Here is a 21609-nt window from a genome sequence, read left to right as displayed (position 1 = left end):
TACCGGCTCTGCGCGCGAAATTGCGCGGACGGACGCGCACGCGAGAAAATGTTTGAAACGCTTAAAATTGTCTGAAACTTCGAGATTTCCCATTGGGAAGTCGTTTTGAGCCTTTTAAAATTTTGACGCGCGCTTACGCGCGCGTAATGATGACCTGTGTAACTAGCGTTAAAAAGTAAGATAGAGCGTGACCTGAACTTCATGTCCACCGAAAATGATACAGAAATGACATCTAGTTATGAAGTTATGATCGATCATGTGACAAGGTCCGAAAATCACAAAATGGCGCCTAGATGACGTCATAGATATGTTACTGTAATGAAAACCTTATTGTGGCTAGATTTTGTCATGAGACATGTTGACTGAAAATGTCATGTTATTTCGTAATGTCATTCTTGAGATATTGACGACACAAAATTGTCCAGAAAGAAAGAAGAATAAAAAAAAATAAAGAGAGATTTTGACAATCACAATAGGTGATACGCTGATAGCGTATCACCTAATGACTAGTAACCAAATTTTTGGACAGTAGAGAAGTATGAACAACCTTATTGTACAAATTTAACCGACCCTCACTCTAACCAAAGAGAATGTTATCCATATTTTCATTTGCTAAGTCTCTACCAATTGATTACTGTAAAACACGATATTTTCGCAGCATGAAATTTTCACGAATTGGGAGCCGACGGCCTTTTTCGCTGAATGAAATTTTCTTGAGTTGCCTCTTACATTCAATGCATAAAGTGTAGACAAGAACTTTCACATACACTTTAAATTCATGAATCTTGGCTCTCGCGAAATTTGTGAAATTAAAATGCATGCAAACATTACTCGTTTTACAGTATTTTTTTTTCACTTTTCACTTATTGGACTTTATGCAGTTTCATACCCTGAAATTGTGCTCAGATTGATTCACTATATTTAAATTTATCATTGCAGAGGGTACCGCTGTAATTTTTTATTTTTCGTTTTCTCGGGGGGGGGGGGGGGGACATACAGTATATCTCGTTGAAACCGAATACTATTTTAAGAAGAATACTAGGATGATTGCTTTACATTTCTTGTCTGCCACACCTCCTTGATGTTGCTATTTAAAGGGGAAGGCTAGTAACTGATCAGTGGGAATCAGTGGAAATGCTGGGAGGTGATCGTTCCAATCCTTATTGGATTCATTCAAGAGTTCATTGTATATCTATTGTTGTGGGAAAATGATTTGCTTCAGAACGGTCTCATATTCAAGTAATGTGCAGATTAATGCTCCGTCACTGACCAGGGACGCTAACCTGGAAGCATTAAACTGCACATTACTTGAATATGAGACCATTCTGAAGCAAATCATTTTCACACAACAATAGATATACAATGAACTCTTGAATGAATCCCATAAGGATTGGAACAATCATCTCCCAGCATTTCCACTGATTCCCATTGATCAGTTACTAGCCTTCCCCTTTAAAGTATCATCAAAGTTTCGATCTAGGGATCTTGTCCAGAATTACTTTTTCTTTCAGTTTAATGCAAAACTATTGAAGTAGCAGTTTCCTTGTTCATGCTGCAATCAAAGCTCAGGAAACAACAATGACAGATACATATATGTATTTCAAAAAACATTGCACTGATTTTAATACTGCTTTTGTTTTCACTTTATCCTGGTTTCAAGTAGTAGAGAACTATTTTCGTTGCTAGATGATACATGTAATGATTTTTCTACTTTGTGAATACAAAAGGTATTAATTATTTTGATTCACAGGGTTGTATGGGAGAGTACTCTGAATGACTGACATAAATAATACAACAGTCAGACTTCCTTATTTGTAATTCCATTTTCTCTCTTTTTACTGAAATCTTTATCATATATTACATCAGTTTCATTCTTCTTTATGTTCACATCTTAAAATAAACACTGATGATACTTGGCAAAAGCCTGTATTTGACAGGTATTTCAGTTTAACTTTGTTTCACTTCTCCACTTGGATGATATAAAATTATTATTGTAAAACACAATATTTTTGCAGCATGAAATTTTCACGAATTGGAGCCGATGGCTTTTTTTGTGGCGTGAAATTTTCACGAGTTGCCTCCAACATTCAAGTCATATAGTGTAAACAAGAACTTTCGCATGCATTTTAATTTTGCAAATCTTGGCTCTCATGAAATTTGCGTAATCAAAAATGCACGCAAATATTCTTCATTTAGGTGATACGCTATCAGCGTATCACCTATTGTGATTGTCAAAATCTCTCTTTATTTTTTTTTATTCTTCTTTCTTTCTGGACAATTTTGTGTCGTCAATATCTCAACAATGACATTACGGAATGACATGAAATTTTCAGTCAACATGTCTCATAACAATATCTAGCCACAATAAGGTTTTCATGACAGTAACATATCTATGACGTCATTTAGGCGCCATTTTGTGATTTTCGGACCTTGTCACATGATCGATCATAACTTCATAACTAGATGTAATTTCTGCGTCATTTTCGGTGGACATAAAGTTCAGGTCACGCTCTATCTTACTTTTTAACGTTAGTTACCCAGGTCTTCATTACGCGCGCGTTCGCGCGCGTCAAAATTTTAAAAGGCTCAAAACGACTTCCCAATGGGAAATCTCGAAGTTTCAGACAATTTTAAGCGTTTCAAACATTTTCTCGCGTGCGCGTCCGTCCGCGCAATTTCGCGCGCAGAGGGCGTAACCAACATGAAAATGCAATTTTTTTGACTGATTTGGATTCCTGATACTTTGAGTAACAATATCCACTGATTTCCGATCGATGTTGACCTATAACAAAGGAATGCGCTGGCGTCAAAGTTGAAATTTCGTGTGCGCGTCTATGTGGAAATATAGCGAAAAACATGTCTTTGTTTATTTCGCAATAGCTCTTTAAAAAGTCCGTTGACCCTATGTTTTTATTGCATATTACAAAAGCATATGAATTGGAAATAACGTTTCAAGTATCAATATTTCCCGAAATACATTATGACGTCATCATATCATCATCTGAAATCAAAAAAGTGGAATTAATTTTTTTGAGGTACTGTTTCTAACATTCATTTGCTCGTATCTCTGTTGTTTAAGCTCAATATTATCCCAAATTCACATATGTTGTACTTTTAACATTTGCCTTTCAAGTCCATGTCATGGTTTTGAAATTTGATGACGTTATCATACTTTAAATTGTGATTAAAAGTAAAGATGCAAAATCGGACAAGTTTACGTGTTATGTCTATGGGAAGTGATTTTTTTTAAAACCATCCATTGACTTGACAACGTTTAAGCACCTTTATCTCAGCTGATTTTGCTTCATTTCCTCTGAAATTTAAGTATGTTGTAGCTGAGACAATAAGCTGCAGTAATCATGCATTTTGTTCTTTGAAATCTTCTCATGAGGTTGACAATTTTGCAGTTTAAAACTGAAAATGAGAATGGAATGTGGACGAATCGATTCGTGATTCATCTTTCACATACATAAGTTTACGTTCCTCATATTTTCTCGTCGAGACGTATGGCCGAGTGGTTAAAGGCGCCGTCTCAGAGACGTGAGGTTGCACTCGTGCGGGTTCGAACCCCACAAGATCACGAAACAAAATACCTAGCTATTTTACTTTTTTTTTCTTCAATGGTGTATTACACATTCGTCCATGTAGAAATTACGTTCGTATATAAACGCACCTATACACACACACACACACACACACACACACACACACACACACAATATCCCTCTGTTTTGTGTTGGAGACCACATTGCTTCGACTGCTGCAGAATGTTGCATCCTGACTCTGTCAAATAGTATGTAATGACGACAACGGAGGTGTTGTACTTTGAGCAATTGTCTTTCAAGTCCATGTCATTGTTTTGTACTTTGATGACGTCATCACACTGAAAATTGTGATTAAAGGCAAGGTATCAAAATCAGCCGATTATAGGTTTTATGTCTGCGGGACGTATTTTTCCGAAATTGCCAGAAATGGCACAGCGACCTCAGTCGTTACAAGGCCGCATTTCCTTCTAGCAATGCAATACATGTTCACGCGGCCACAATTGTTGAGTGGGCATTGACTTTTTCCCCCTGTAATATCTATACATTTTTTTTTCGGCCTTACCGTTTCCGTGGATGTCCCGTGGCCGAGTGGTTAGAGAAACCGTTTTGCATGCACGCTCAATATAACTTCAAGGTGCCTATATCACATTCTTTTCTTTGTCGATCACAGATGACCGACATCTGATGACCCCAGGCGTATCACCTAACTCGTCAGTGTGACGAGTTTCATGTCTCGTTTCACAGTATTAATACTAATCAGCAACAATTCTTCTCTCAATACCTCTATTAATCTATAATTCGTATACCTCCCTACTTATTTACCATCACCGAATATCTTTTTTCTGTCTTACTGCTATCTATTCATCTGTCTGTCTATCCATCTATTTTTGTGCATGTATTTATTTATTCATTAACACAGATAAACCACTACCTCTTAAACCTCTTTGTTGTTGTTGTTTTTTAGTGCAACCAGTATTGTTCTTGTCCTTGTTGATAAAAATGGGGGCAGTATTCCTACTCAGAGTTTTTTCTGCCAATCGGTGACTCAACTGTACGCAATGCACATTTTGTCGTAGCCTACAAGGTGAACTGCTCATTTTCTGTGTATCACAGCAAACTCCTCCTTCGCATGCATGGAAAAAGACAATGAGGTACTGCTATGTTTCTGCATATTTGATGAAATCATTATATTTTCTGAAAAACTGCTGCCCATGCTGGTAAGATTTCATGAATGTTGGAAGAAGCACCCAAAAAAATGTATTACGACAAGGGCAATTCCATAAATTTGTCAACCAGAGGGTCAATTTTTCAAAATGAAATTATCAGCACAAATTATATATCATTTTGATGGGAATTGTTTAAACTGTTCAAAAATGTAAATAAGAAATGCACTTAACCAAGGTCAAGGTCACAGGAGTGATTTCAATGAAGCCATTTAACAACTGCTCTGGAACCACTTTTATAATCCACTATTTCATTTGATATTTTTTGTGAAGGAAAAGAAAACTTTTCAACTCACTACATCATTAAATATGAAGGTAATGAATCACTTTTTCCATATCCATAGGGTAGAGAATGTGAAAGTGACAATTTATGTTGTCTTCTTTACTCTTATTTTATGCATTATTTCAATGTACGTCCGAAACAAAAAAACACCTTTTTTTAATCTTACATAAAAACTTGAATGCTAGTAAACTACAAAATCTCAGTGCAAAGCAAGTTTTTGTTGCTTTTCAAATGTGTAACTTTAGAATTTTGTAATTATCTCTAATTAATGAAAAAATATGTGTTCGGACGTACACTTTTTTATGTACGTCCGAAACAACTTTTATGTACGTCCGAAACACTTTTCATGTTGACTTCTTACTGTGCTCTGGAACCCATTGAAAACAATCCTATTGAGCTTAAATGTTTAAGGAATACATTTCTGTGTCTAATCCTCTTGTATAAGTAGGTTTATAATTAATATTCAATAAAATTTTAATTATTTATTAAATAAACAAATTCTGTCCATGTATGTGTGCACACAAACAAGTTAGGCTGAATGGAAAGCGTGGTTTGAAGTTGCCTACTGTGGAATGTATGAAAACCACCAACAGTAGGGAATGGTCATATATCAAAATTCTGAGAACATTGTTTAGGCAATGTGTCTTTACAAGGACAGATATTGATTACTTGCTTACTTGTGGGACATAGAGCAGAGAAGGTGGCTTGTTGTATGAAATACCCTCCTATTTTGGCTAAGACTGAGTATTTCAGCTTCTTATCACCTTGCGTTCACATTGCAATACTACAATGTAGTTTCCTACCATTTTTGTCAGCTGGTGTTTACAATCCTAATCTTGTAACATAAAGTTATCATCTGCATCTTCATGCATTTTGATTACAGATTAATGGACACACAGCCTGCAATTTAGACAACAATATGATATACATCGTTACGACCTAAGACCTCATAGACATACAATGTTCAATTCACTTTGGTTAGTTCCTAAACCTTTTGTCAATTTTCTTGACAAAGCTATGATGTATATCCTGTCTTCTTTCAAAATCGGTTTCATGGTCTACTGTATCTATGTCATATCATATTTTTTTAATTTAATGATTTAATTCAATGCTGCACACTGGCACTGGTCCGATGGTCTCCAGGACAAGTAAAAATTATTGTCGGACCAGTAATTTTTTAAAGGAATGAACCAGTAAAAGATGGAAAAACTGGGTACCTACTGGTCTGACAGACCAGTCCGACCAGTAGAAAAAATGGGTTAGTGTGCAGCCCTGTCTAATTTGTGATTTACCTTCATGCGCTTTAACCATTCATTTGAAAATTACAGACTGATGTTGCTGCTGAAGGAGTACTGGAACAGGTCATGCCATAAAAATGGTTATTATAGTGTTAGTGATTTATAATGATAAGTATTTCAGAGTGAATAAGATTTTTCCATTAAATAAATTATGCAACAAAAGTACACTACATAGAGCCCATTGTTTAGCAGGTACTCAATAGCATTTCACTCAATCTAATATTCTATATAAAAAACAACATCAAAAGGCCTTTGATTACCAGAATATTCCAAGCCTAATGCAAAACTGTCCCATATGTTACTTTCTTCATACATTTTGTACATTACCATGCATGTTTCTGTGAGCTTGTCTCACAAAAAGGAACCCATAATGTTTAAATTACACTGAATGTTGTGTTTAATACATAAATCACTCATAAATTGAATGTGACCATGCAATTTTTGCTTTGCTCTTTTCATTGTAAGTTCAGAGAGTCTTGAGAACAGTAACAATTCATGTAAAATGTTCTGGTCCAATACATGTACTAACTGTTGAATCAACATAAAGTAATTAGCAAATGGTTTTTCCATATTTGTAAAGGTCGTTGTTTACTAACTGCAATATGCTTTAATATAGACTAGGGTTTAATTCTAATATTGGCAAAACAGGCCTATTTTTTACTCTTATTTGTAAATAAATGCATCTGGTACAGTACTTCGTTGACCGTACATTATTTTGTACCTTTATCACATTGTGAAAAAAAAAAAAAAAAAAAAAAACAGAAATATAGTGTGTCTATAGTTAATATAGTAATTGGTTACCTACAGATTGCAACACATGTGTTTCTGTTGTTCTGGCCAGTAAGTTTTTAGGCTGTATTTTGTGTTATAATCACAAAGTTTGATATTAGAATTCTGGTTCTGTAATACAAGTACATATATATATGATGTACTTATCATGCCTGAATATTGTTACATGTATTAAGGCAGCTTATAATGCACAGACCCTATGTATACAGTATTTTTCATGTTCTGAAGAGGTGTTATTCATTTACACTGGTAATGCTGACATGATAGACAAGTGCTATCATCTGAGAAGGGCCTAGGATGAATAATAGTTATGTAACAAATTTCTTTTTGCATTTATATTAAGTGTTGTTGAGGGTGTACATAGTGTACGTCCGAAACGGCGGTCGTGTACGTCCGAAACTGTACGTCCGAAACAAAAAACAAACATAATAATTTCCATGTTAATTGTTTAAATTGCTAATTCTTTTTACATTTCTACATCATTTCACATCTACTTTAACTGATATAATGTGAATTTTTAGAAAAATATTGCATACTTCACAGAACTTTGTGACTGAACTTATGAAGTCAGAAAATTCACTTTTTCTGTGTACGTCCGAACACATGCTATTTTTTAATCATTCCAAGGTCACTGAGGTCTTGACATAATTTTTTCATAGTTAATTGTTTTCTACTAACCACTTGTCATATCATGGCCAGAAAAAAGTTTCATATTCTCAATCTTTGTATGTTTGGCAGCTTATTAATGTGTTCAAAATGTACGTCCGAATTTATGGAATTGCCCACTAGGCAACTTCAAAGACAATTGAGTGAAACCTGACAAAAAGAAGAGACAGAGAGCCTGGAACATAGACTACTGGTAGAACTTCAAGGACTGTCGGTCATTATGGCTGTTAATTGGACCATCTGCCAGACACCTTAAATCAATCTGCGCATTTAGTTCCTTCACAACAGATAGTCATCAAATCCCCGCCTAATCTATCCTGCCTGTAGTAACAACGTGTCAGGATTTAATTTGGAGATGTATGAGAAAACAAGTCCTCCAGTGTCTCATGGAAGATGTCCAAAGTGAGAGGTGAAGAGTTTATGATCATCTCACCATTACCACGTTCACACTGGACACTGTCTTCATGATTGAACCCCTGAACTGGGATTGTTTTATCTCTTCAGTGCAGTGTGAATACAATTTGCAAATACTGTTCAAGGAGCTGGGACAGCTCCACCTTTAGTATACCATCAAATTCCTCTGTTTCACTCCATGGGCTACAGGAGTTTTTGACAAATTTTAGTATACATGTGAAAGAAAAGTTTGGGCCATTCCACCTTCACAAGCAAATGTGCAGTGTAGTGAACTGTACTCATATCAAATGGTCTCTTTCACATGCCTGAATCCCCTCCATATGAATGAGGATCTGGCGAATGCAGACCTCCAAACCTTTCTGACTGAAAAATAGGGATGATCTGGCTCAAAAGTAGGAAAGAAAGCACAGTTCCCGTAGGAGTGTGTCGTAAAATTATCATGAAAATCAGGAAACTCATATTGAAACAAGAGCTGGGAATGGTCAAAATTCAGATTCTTTCCTCCAAATTCAGAATGGTTGGGAGGTCTGCGAATGATACCAAACATGAGATAGAACTCTGGTACCTGGCAGTATGGGTGGCCTCACACAGCATCAGTTATGACTAACGATCATTTCATGAAAGTGGGAAACCACTGCTTCAAGTTTGTAGCACCACTAAGGTGCATTCCTTATAAGAGACCCTGCATCACAGAATGAGAACCCACAAAAGTTGCCAGACATGAATTTTTAGTTAAGGACCAATTCTGAAAGAGCAGACTCTAAGCTTTAAAATAACATAGAATTCCATACAAATGAACTCTCAAAACCCATCCAAATAATGGAAATAATATACACACTCAGGAAAAGTATGTACTGAGAAAAAGAGGCTTTGAAGTCTAGGGTCTAGTTAACAAGTTGAGGACGGTCTGATTTTGCTACAACACGTATTTCCCATAGACGCTTGCCCGAGTATACCCAGGACTCGTCCTCAACGGGTTAAGTGATTAATTTCACCCTGTTGTGCTCTCTGCAATGAATGGAACAAAGAATGGGATATAAAACTCCATGGCAACCACTATTTAGGGATGATTAAACTAAACTGAAAGTTTGCACATCATAAAGTACATTCTATTCATGACTGCCACTTAAACCTCCAACACAAAAGCATCATCCTTTCAAAAGTTATTAGAGTTGAAAGTGAGAAGTGTTTGAAGGGTTTTTAATGCTCTAAATCTGAAAATAGAGAGAGCCTAATCAGACCAAAACAAAAAGTTCTAGACAAAACCAGCAAAAAAAAAAAGATAATTTCCCATTCCCTTTATGATTCCAAAGTTAGGAATATATTGAAGAAGAACTGCTCTTTCAGAAAATATTAAAAAAAAAAAAAAAATTAACTAGATTTTCCCTTGTAACCTATTTTTTTTTTGTCCTCATAGAAAATCAGGTCATGCGACTTTTGTAGATTTTGAGATGCAATGTCACATGTTGACATGTATACCCAAGTTATTCATGACCGCATGAAACTAATAAATTCCCAATTTTTCCATGTAAAGTCCCTGAAAACATACACTAAAAAAACAAACTGTGGTTTGATGTTGTTTCTTTTCATCATCATTTTATCCATTCATTATTAGCATTTCATAAGACAGGGTAAAAATATCTTTCATGAAAGCCCTTTGCTGTCCAGTATGATAATTTGTTCAGGTTGAAGAATTCTGGATTTAAAATTGATTCTTAAATTGGCACTACATTCTTTCTTTTTTAAAGATGGCAGTGATGTTGCTCTCTCAAATTGGCAAATTTTCTGAAACTTCCCCTTCATTCTGAGTCTGATGCACTGAAATCCAGAATGGTAAAATTACTGATGACAAGATGATAATTTCTGCAGCAACTTTGTTAGTAACTTCACTGAATGAACAATGGTGTACAACTAGACTTTGATCTAGGTATTGATCTTAGCTGCCATGTGTGACAACCAATTTTTAAAGGCATAATTTACCATTTGCAGATGAAAGCATTAGTGCTTTAAAATAGTTCTAAAATGTGAGTTAGGGATAGAAACAACCACTGTCAAAATTTGAATCCGTATAATCGATGTTAAGTGTTGTTAAATACACAAAATGTGAACAATAGTTATAATAAAAATGTTTCCAGACTAAACCGTATACAGTTACGGTTTACTGAGAAAAATCCTGATATCTCCTTATATTTTAGGTTTTATTGCAAATATTTCATATGGTAGGATGTTTTATGATACAACAGACCTACACATATGCATCAAATGTGATATCTTGAACATTTTTGAAATCACTGCTCCCAAAAGTAAACTGGACCTTTAAGTAAAAGGCTATTACAGCACATACGGTAAATTGTGATTCACTAAAAGTACAGCTGTACGAAGGACAAAAAATCACATTAAGACTTAAAATGCCATTCAACATAAATCAGACAAAATATTCCAATGATCTCATAAAATGAGAATAACAGTACTCAATAATTTTTTCAGTAACATACAAGACTCATCTTCAAGTTGATGAATCTATGAAAATGAATTTTAAAAAAATTGTTACATAAATGAAATATGAAATATGAAAAATGAAAACCAATGCCAGTAACATATCCCTATCGCAGTCTTCTTAAACAGCTTGTACTAAATTTCCTTGTGAAGATCACATCTTAAACTGTATTTGAAGGGATCAATTACCATGATGGTATTGGAGTTCTGTTCATATCTACTTCAGATGCCTGTCAACATTCCTATGAGAAGCCCTGGAATTCAGTACCTCCTCAGGCCAAAGTAAAAGCTGCTCTGAAAAGAACTGAATCAGGAGAAATCAATGTTGAGCTTTTAAACTATCATTCACATTCAACACAAAATTACCTTCCACATCACCCACCTCCCCCCAAAACACACACACACACACACACACACACACACACACACAAATGCATTGTGAGATCTTCTAGTAGCAAGATTTTTCATTAAATCATATATCCCTACAATCCCCTCTTCATTCTCATTCTTTACATCCTGCGTATTGTATTTCATTATGCAACTAGTAAACTACACAGACACAACAAAGATTCATCCATATTTTCATAAACCTGTGTAATGTATCTCTTATGCTAAATCAAAGGAGATTAACCAGTGTACACAAATACCAAAAGACATCTTTAACCCTCTGCATGCTGCACTGTATTACATGCTCATAGGTTTGTGTGTGAAATTTGTGGACATTTGACTCATTGGCACAGAAAAGATTAATGGTATGAGGCAAAAGACTGAACTAAGATAGTTGGTACATACCAGCAATGGATCTGTGAATCAGGTGTAAAGATTCCAACAGCTCCTAACATTGGACAGCAGGAGTTTGCCTCACAGAGCAGAGTGAGAAACACATCACAGCAGAGAGTACGGGTACTTCCTCAATCACCTGAAGAATGAAAAGAAAAAAAAAATGATGATGATGATGATGTTTTCCTCAGGTGATGAAACTTACGTCTTCATCTACGACGAGGTCAGAGACTGCTCTTGAGATGTCCGGAGGCAAACAGCAATCATCTCTTTGCTTTAAGCTATTCCTATGTTATCTTAGCTGCTCCTTGGATTAGGTAAGCATCCAACCTGACTGAGAAAAATGCAAGGCCCACTGAAACGGGGTGTGATGAGCTGCGGGGAGAGGGGCTCCAAAAAAAAAAAAGCAAGCCAGAGGAGGAGGAGGAGGACACCAATACTGCGGAGGAGCTACTCTCTCATACAGATGGGAAATGCATCATCCGCATTCTACCATCCGCCGGTGAATGAAGGCTGAAGGAAGCCGGCATGAATGGTAATACAACTCTTTGTAGCTTAGTCTGCTGTAACTAGGCCACGTTTGGAAGAGCTGTCACCAGTCGGGCTGGGAGCGTTCTTCATCAGCCGCCGGGGACGCCGCATGAATAAAACAACTTTCACTCCCTTTCCTGTCTCTCCAAGCACCTCTCTACATCCATCTTCATTTCTCTCCTTCTTCATCTATTACTCTATCTCTTTCCTACTTTGTCTATCTCCATCAATCGATCTCATACTCTCTCTTTATCGAGCTATTAATCCATTTTTCTCTTTCTATCTCTAGGTCTTTAATTAATGTTCTCTCACTATGTATCTTTCTCCTTTCCTTCCTTATCGGCTTCTTCTTCTCTTCCCCTTTCTACATTATTACCTCCACCAAGGGAGGAGGTTATGTTTTCGTTACCGTTGGTTTGTGTGTTCGTTTGTCCGTGTGCAAAATAACTCAAAAAGTAGTTAACGGATTTGGATGAAACTTGCAGGAAAGGTTGAGAATGACACAAGTAACAAACAATTAACTTTTGGTAGTGATCCGAGAATTTTGGGGGAATTTATGAAGGATTTTTGATATTCTGGCAGGTAGGGTCAATGAACTTGGGAGTTCAGGCTGTGCGTATTTGAGGTTTGCATGCGCGCACTTTAGGTGCTCTAGTTTCTGCTAGGGCGAGATGTGCCGTGCAGCTGAGGATTTATGATGTAACAAAGGCTTCTATATTGGGAAATTGGGCGACTTTCAGCACACAATGCTATAATATGTATGGGTGGAAATCACTGATATCTCTATGGAAGAACAAGATCAGTGGTGGATATGAGCTGCATGCTTGGCGGAGGTCTGCGCTCTCAGAGTGCTTTTCTAGTTCACTTTGTTTTGTTTCTCTCTACAAGTATTCTATTCTCAATCACTCTATTTCTTGTTCATTCCCTTTATCAGTCTACCTCCCCATCACCTTTCTCTCTTTCTGCATACATGTATCTCAATGCATCTACTCATTTCATATCTGATCGATCCACATCTCTCTCTTCCTTTTTTTCTTTCTTTGTTGCGAGCGATGCTTCCAAAACTCGTGAAATACGTTCTGCTTGTTAGGGTTTGGCCTCGTGTGTCGCCATGACAATGTAGATTTGTGTCTGCCTTGTATGCCTGTTTCAGATGTTTAACACATTTCAGTGGGACAAAGATATGCGACCATCATCCTGTAATACAAACAAATATTAGAAAACTAGAGCCTCTATCCCAAATATTGTCTCTATGTTTCACAAAATGGGAGAGGAAGACAATTGTAAATGTTTCAAAGATACCTTCAATGACAGTCTCCACCCTAAAACAGCATAAAACTATGTAAAAAAATGTGGCTTTCATTTCTACTGCATGGTCCTATACAGTAAACTTGGTCCTGAAATGGCAATAGTGCTCTATCATAAGTAAAACATTCCAAGTTATTAAACAACAAAATGTCTTTAATGTGATCCTCTCTCTCCCTCTCATTCATTTCTCCAAATTAATTCACCTTTTGGAGGCTCTCAGCCCTTTTAACAACTAGCAACGTATATGCTACATGAAAGATTCATTGCCTTGGTTAAATATGCATTAAGAAATGTCCTTGATTTGGAACCTATTTGAAAGAAATTAAAATATCACTTTTTCATATATTCTAAACCTGATATAAAACACATTAGAGTCTGAAAACAAGACTATATTTGAGAACTAGAAATGTCGCTACGGCGACTGATGCCTCCGCCATAATGCATGATTCTCCCAATAGGTGTATAGTACAATGTCTTGACAATGTGTGATGACAGTTTCACATAACTGGCAAAATATCGAAATCACAGGTTTGTCAGAAATATCTTGAATGTTCACTTTCCACGAACTGGGTTTGCTATAATTGTCTATTAAAGAGTGCAGGTACACATATTTGGGAAATTGAAAATTTTTACTTGACTTCTGACCGACCTTATTATAAGTTTATGCATTGAGTATAATTTTCAAGGTATGAAGAAAGAGTGTAATTACAGTACAAAATTTTTTTTTTTCATTTAAACCTGACCTTTGACCCTTAACCTTTGACCTTTGACCTTTGACCTTCTGGCTGGAAATTTCCAAGAGAATCTCCATCAAGTAATACATGTACATAAATTAAACACTTTTAAAACTAATAATGCAATCATTGCATATACTAGTATACATGTATGAGGGAAATACAGTAGTAACATTGGTCAAGGTCAACATAGTTGACCTTGACCTTTGAACCCCTGACTATTGACCCATGACCCCTAAATTCCCTAGATAATCCCTGCCAGTCAGTACATGCATATGTACCATGTTCCATGAAGATACATCGAACCATTTGCGAGAAAAGTGATATTGCAACATTTTCACCTAACCTTTGACCTTTTGACCTTTGACCTTATGACGTGAAACTCTCTCTGGAGAATCCTTATGCAGTAGTACATGTCTACACTAAGTTTCAAGAAAATAACCTGGGGCATTGCATAGATATGGGGGAAATAGCAACATTTTTAGCATTTGACCTTGACCTTTTGACCTTTGACCTCTTGTCAATGTCACTAGAATCTACTCAACTAATTGTCATATCATACATCATCCTTGGACCAAGTTTGGTAAAAGCTGCTTCATCCAGTTTTGAGTTATCACATAAACAGATAAATTTTAGGATTTGACCTTGATCTTTGACCTTTGACCTCTGTCCGATTTCACTGAAAAACTAATCAAGTAATTGTCCCATCATACATCATCCTCCAACAAAGTTTGGTGAAATTTGCTCCATACAGTCTTGAGTTATCGCGTAAACGGATACAATTTCATGATTTGACCTTGACCTTTGACCTTTGACCTTTAGCCGATTTCACCCAAAATCTTATCAAATCGTTGCCCCATCATACTTCATACTTGGACCAAGTTTGGTAAAATTCCAGTAAATATTACTCAAGTTATCGCGTAAACGAAAGCGGACGGACGTACGGACGTACGGACGTACGGACGTACGTACGGACGTACGTACGTACGGACGGACGGACAACCCGAAAACATAATGCCTCCGGCACCACTTCGTGGCGGAGGCATAAAAATAGGGCATTTGAAAACATAACAACCAAAAGTTCTTTACATGTTGAAGGTCAAGCAACACTCATCTTGTGTCAGTCAAGGATGCCATCTGAAGGGTTAAACAACCCCGATGACCACCTAGTCTTACATCCAGCCCTTGTTTTTCAGAACAAACACAAACTATAATGTACAACTAAGTATTAAAATTACAGCATATTTGCCATCCAGGTATGACGCAGCAGCAATGCCTTATACGCTAAACCATCGAATAGGGCAACAGATTTGTGGTCACAGGTGCACAATGAAGTTTGAAGAATTGTATTATTTATACAGTCTGTATTGAGATGCTCAGTAGCCAAGTGGACATAAGAAAATTCCATGTTCGTTCGTGCTGTATTCTCGTTTCGATGGAATGCCTTAAATGTAAGCAGGTTTTCCAGACTAAGGCAAAATTGAAGGGAGAGGCCAATTATCATGTATTATATGTCAATGATACTTCATTGCCTTCATTTTGGTCCTTTCATCCAACACAAAGTCTTGATCAGAATGAAGGTCAATTGCAAAAGATAAAGTGAAAAGTCACCTGTTCATTATCTGTTGGTAGTCTTGCAGTCACCTTCCATAAAATTTGCTATAAACTACATCACCATAAAATATTCAGGAGAGAGCAGAATACAATTTAACCCTTTCAGTATCACATTTACCAATGATGCTATCATGGAAGATTATTGCCATGGCATTAAGAGAGTTAACAGGATGTAGGTTCTGAGCAAAAGCCAAGTGGATATGGAACAGGCCTTGTAGAGGACAGGACTGGTGGTGGTGATAAAAGACTGGTGATCATGTACTCATGACTAATTACTGTGTGCAGCATGTATGCTGCTCCCCAGGACAACTCAGGTATCACTTTATACAGGATTGAATAACCATCTTTATTGTATATTGGGACGGTTTTGCCCATGGTTGGGATCATTTACCAGTGGCTCACTACCTAAGAATGGGTAGAAGTAGAGATCATGCCTCTTTTTCAGTATAAAAATTATCTATTAAAGCAAAAGCTGCATAACGAAAGTTGCACAACTCTACCTTGCTGCCTACTGGAAGATGGGACATTCTTTCTCACAGTGAACAGAAGATCAGCATTGTAAAGTGAAGGAATTCTAAACAGGAATGACCTGCAAATTTGAGAGGACTGTCCCTTTAACACCTCGCCTAGCCTACAAATCCATCATACCCATGGACACAGAGTGACAACAGTTTCTTTGTATCAAAGACGATGAGGCGAAGACAGGAGATATCAAGCCTGTTCACACATGTACCAAAACATTGATATTTTGGCTGTACTTTTGTATTCAAATAAAGTGTGTGAATGCAAATATCAGCATTACTACCACCAGTAGTTACGTAGGTTACAATGCAGGTTTGCACCAGCCAAATCTCCGCAATTAGCATGTTTTACAAACCACATTGACTTGTGCATTTCTTCTTTGTAAATAGCCAGTTTTGCTTTGTTTCTTTGTCGGTTGTTTTTTCCCCATGTGTGAACAATCCTCCGGTTTGACTTTAATGCAAATGTTTCAATCTTTTATGCATCAACACAACATACAAAGTCCTGAGTGTCATTCACAAATGCCATTCTAACATATTACACATTTATGGCATATAATGTACCAGCAATTACAAGAAGCAGTGGATCACACATCCTTGTGACAGACAGTGAGATTTGCTCTACAGAACCAACTACTGTATACGCTGAATATTTCTTGGGGTTTTTATTTCCGCGAATTTTGCGAGTCAGGTGCCATTCGCGAGATTATAGACATGTAAAAATAATGACTCTAATCCCGATACGAATGTGACGCACACTTTTCCGTTCAGTGGAGTACTCCATGATCAGAAATTTAAGCACTCGCCAAAGTTCGATCTTCATTAACTTTCAACACTGAATTGTTTGCTTTTAGGTAAAAGATTGCTGTTTCTACAGGAGAGCGGTTCAAACCCCTCACTCTATAGTGTAGATGTAAACGAGCCTGTATCTAGACCAGGCCAGCTAAATGACCCAATGGCAAGCAGTGATTGATGGCATTTTATTGGGGAGACTGAGGACATGCGACCCTAGAAAACTGGCCGTCCACTCCCAATCAATTACAGCCAATAATCCCTCAATGGACAGGGCTACCACAGCAGCCATTGCAGAGCCGCCAATCTCTAAATATTAACCCTGACAGCATCATAATGGCATTGGTATTGTACACAAACAAGTAGTCACTTGTAATGCGAGAGAGCAATAAATGATAATAAATGCATTTATAAATATAATGCATGTGGCACAAACGAAATGAATAAAACTAATGACACTGAGGGGGGAAAATATCTTAACGGGAAAAATCATTGGTTTCAAATGAATAGAGTACACATACAGTGGCACATAACTTGCACACTTAATCAATTTTCAGAAATAAATTTACATCTAAGAAACATTTTTCTTTTTTTTTTATGATAACACATATCAGCACATTGTATTTTCCAATACTAGCTGAGAGCTCTACAGTTTCGTCATTCATTTCAGAAGTTTTATCAGAAACAAACAAATTAATTGAGGAATCCAAAGGCAATCTAAAGAAATAAAAAGGCCATATTTTGCATTCAAGTGTGTCTGTCCTTTATAATGAGTTGACAGTTATAGTTATAATGATGTGAGTGTAAACACACATCACAGTGAATTCCAAACCATCAAAGTAACAAAGCTTAAATTCCCCATGGTATTTGTATTTCAATATTTTCTTGACTCCTACCAAACTTCTTCCCTGACGCCATGTACATGTACACGTACATCATATCTAAAAGAAACTCTATACTGTAAATCAAAGCTTCTTTTCATATCTTATTCTTCAACTTGCTCCAAACTTGTTTTGATGAGATGTTTTGGCTAATAAATTTCCGAGGGAGCAATTTAGAGAGTCGAATGGTCCTCCCTGGACCTCATTAGGGCTACAAATGGGTGGGGTTATCCGCGGTAGATGGTGACATATTGGTGGTTTAGGTTCATTGTATGTTTGCACAGGAAGAGAAAGGAAGACAGGGAGACTCGACAGCATGTCTCTGCCATCCAAAGATATTCTATTGACAATAATGTGACAAGTATTCACACAAATAACAAGGAAATGAATAACAGGGCTTGATGATGAAACTTTGCTGACATCCTATTTTTGTCTTTGATTCTTTTATTTGAGGGGGTGGAGGGAGCTGGGGTGTGTATACTGATAAAGAGAAATTTATTGCTGAAACTTGTGGTCCTTTGTGACAGAATCTTCAATACAGCTAATGTGCAATTTGATGCCAATTTATGGCAAAATAATGTGCAACAACTGACACTGAATTACAAGCTTACATGTAGAGGCACCATCCATGAAGGGAACGCAAACCCAAAGAGCAATATAGATTGAGTGAAAGCAGCAACATTAGTAACTAACACATCAGTGAAAGTTTGAGGAAAATCGGACAATCGATGCAAAAGTTATGAATTTTTAAAGTTTTGGCGTTGGAACCGCTGGATGAGGAGACTACTAGAGGTTATGACGTATGAGTGGACAAAAATACAAATAGAATTTAAAGAAAATTCAAAAAAAATTTACTTTTCTAGCATTATGAAAGAGCACTTGACTAATCGCTTCCAGAAAGCAGGGGGAATACATGTGTATGTCAGTATCAAGTTGATGGACTTTGTGATTTTCTTGAAAAATTGATTTTTGTGGAATTCCCTCTATATTTTCTTTATATTGCTGCCCACTCATACATCATAACCTCTAGTAGTCTCCCTCATCCAGCAGTTCCAACACCAAAACTTTAAAAATTCATAACTTTTGCATCGATTGTCTGATTTTCTTCAAACTTTCACTAATATGTTCTACTAATGTTGCTGCTTTCACTCAATCCACATTGCTAATCCACTTGACTAATCGCTTCCAGAAAGCAGGGGGAATACATGTGTATGTCAGTATCAAGTTGATGGACTTTGTGATTTTCTTGAAAAATTGATTTTTGTGGAATTCCCTCTATATTTTCTTTATATTGCTGCCCACTCATACATCATAACCTCTAGTAGTCTCCCTCATCCAGCAGTTCCAACACCAAAACTTTAAAAATTCATAACTTTTGCATCGATTGTCTGATTTTCTTCAAACTTTCACTAATATGTTCTACTAATGTTGCTGCTTTCACTCAATCCACATTGCTCTTTGGGTTTGCGTTCCCTTTAATACCCAGTTCAACTAACTGTGAATACCAGACTGCTTTTTTGGCACCGCGGTAATTCCTAACACAAATTGGTCAAAACTTTTGCAAGACAAAATCACTCTTGTGTGACAATTTACAGCACTGAAAGTGTGAAACAATAAGGGTCCAATGGAAAATACGATTTCAACACATTGACAGTTTGTATCAAAATATCTGTACAAATCACTACAAGCAAAGCATTCAATCAAATGTGAGTATCAATTCTCAAAAGAAACAGAGCAAGGGTGAAGAATGACATGCAAATTCAGTCGTAAACTTTTTTCGCTGAAAAGCACAGACTTAAACCAAACTGATACTGGCCCTTTATCCTGCAATGTGTTTCTACAATCATGTGGCTGGAGCAGTTTAATGTTTGCTCAGGGGTTTGTGGATGAGGTCATTTCTAGGAAATGGTGGCATTTTTTCCCTCTGTAAGTGACTAAGAGAAGGCGTGTCTTTAAGAGACAGAGTGATATTAGCATGTTACATCACTCAACAAGGGACTCTTAGGTGCCTTATGATGTTGCGTGTTGGAGCTATGGAGGTGCTAAATCACCTCTTTTGCCTTCTTCATTCACTCCTAAGTTGATAGCATCAAGGAATGTTGTATACACACCATATGTGTGTATGTATGTCTGGCATGCATGAGTAAAGGCAGCAGTCTTTCACTCTCATACCACTTACAGACATCAGGGACAGTGGTAATCAATGAAAAAAAAAATCTCTGTGATTTATGCAGTAGTATTCATCTGCTTGATCTCCTACCCTGAAAAAAAAAATGTACTTTCTAGACTAGAAAAAAACTGAAAATGGAAAGACGTCTTGCTACAGAAAAAAAAAAAAATCACAGCAGCATTACACTATGACAACATCATTCAGTCGCCCCCCCCCCCCCCCCCCCCATTTTCAGTATCATCCTACACACATGTACGGGTAAATTCCTGAAAATATATTGTCTCGTCAAAACAAGTGAGAAAGAAAAGTTAGTGAAGTTTACTGTTGATATACAGTTTTCCACAAGATGACGTGCAGTACAAAAGTGACTATTATTCTTTAAGTACAGCAAAGCCCCTCCTGGGGGAAGTACACAGCAAATGTTCTATAGTATCCACTGTATGCCCTTGATCTGGGGTAAGAATGAGTGCTTATAACATATCCTGTTCAAGAGTGTGCCTCTTTATTTTTGTGTGCTGCCCTCGTAAGGCACTGAATTACCAATCTGTTCAAGGCCTGGGGGAATTTTGCTGCAGAAATGAGCACCTTGTCGTCACTAGATTGGCACCTCTGATTAAATTTATCAAAATGTTGCAAATTTGGGCCTGACATATTAATGTTGCCAATTTAATCATCATCCATAAATTTAGTGATTTACAGATCCATGTGTAATCATCCTGCTATCAAAATAAACAATGGTATATGACATGAATGGGAACCAAATGAGAGAAAAGTTATTATTCCATCAAATGAAATACTAGAATAAATGACAGAAATTGAAATGATAAAAGATACAGCATCAAACCATGAAACTGGGGGAGTTCAAAGGTTAATGTTCAGGAAAATTTGAGATCATCCTGTCTAATAATGAGCTTCCATTCCTTGAGGAGAAAACACGGCTAAAATGGGTCATTGGGCTACGGGCAATTGAATTAGCACTGATCAGTTCCGACGATCCACTGGGCAGCCAAGCAGGCAGCGGCAAGCTTTCAAAACATCTGTGGGGCAAAAATAGTCCGCAGATGGAGCACGCAGAGTACAGCGAGCATTCCATAAACACAGATTTAAAGGGTAAATGTCATGGATCAGCCTTATTTTCTTAAAGCCCTCTTCATTTTCATAAGATTTCATATAAAATAATACTGTGCAGCAGAATGTAGCTCTGGGAGGTTGAACTGATCAACTGACTGTTATTAATTTGTTTTGTGATCATCTCCCACAGATGATACTTCAATATTTCATCTATACGAGGTCAAGATGATTTCCTGGAAATGTGTATTGAGGGAATAGGATCACACAGCAGGGGCGTATCCAGGAATTCCGTAAAGAGGAGGTGCCTTCACAAAATTAAAGGGGGCACAAGCCCCCCCCCCCCCCCCCCATTTTCCTTTTTTATTTCTTTCATTTTAACAAAAAATAAAGAGGGGGCTCTGGTCAGGAAGATGTACAAAACACAACATATTTATGATACCAAAAAGACCATCAGTGTAACATTTGAGGAACTTGGAGTCATTTACAATCACTG

General features: G+C 37.0%; 1 long non-coding RNA gene across 2 annotated transcripts in view; it reads right to left on the bottom strand.

Moving 5' to 3' along the window:
• Positions 1 to 21609, bottom strand: part of LOC140243052 (uncharacterized) — a 46786-nt gene that overhangs the window by 9982 nt on the left and 15195 nt on the right. The window contains exons 2-3 of one of the 2 annotated variants that reach the window (XR_011902162.1): positions 11507 to 11633; positions 10904 to 11018 (exon numbers count right to left, since the gene is read on the bottom strand). This is a non-coding gene — a long non-coding RNA (uncharacterized lncRNA). The remainder of the gene's footprint in view (positions 1 to 10903; positions 11019 to 11506; positions 11634 to 21609) is intronic. The other variant, XR_011902163.1, reaches the window with a different exon arrangement.

This window comes from Diadema setosum, chromosome 19 (assembly GCF_964275005.1).
Source record: "Diadema setosum chromosome 19, eeDiaSeto1, whole genome shotgun sequence".
Classification (NCBI taxonomy): Eukaryota; Metazoa; Echinodermata; class Echinoidea; order Diadematoida; family Diadematidae; genus Diadema; species Diadema setosum.
This window is presented reverse-complemented; position numbering and strand designations above follow the sequence as displayed.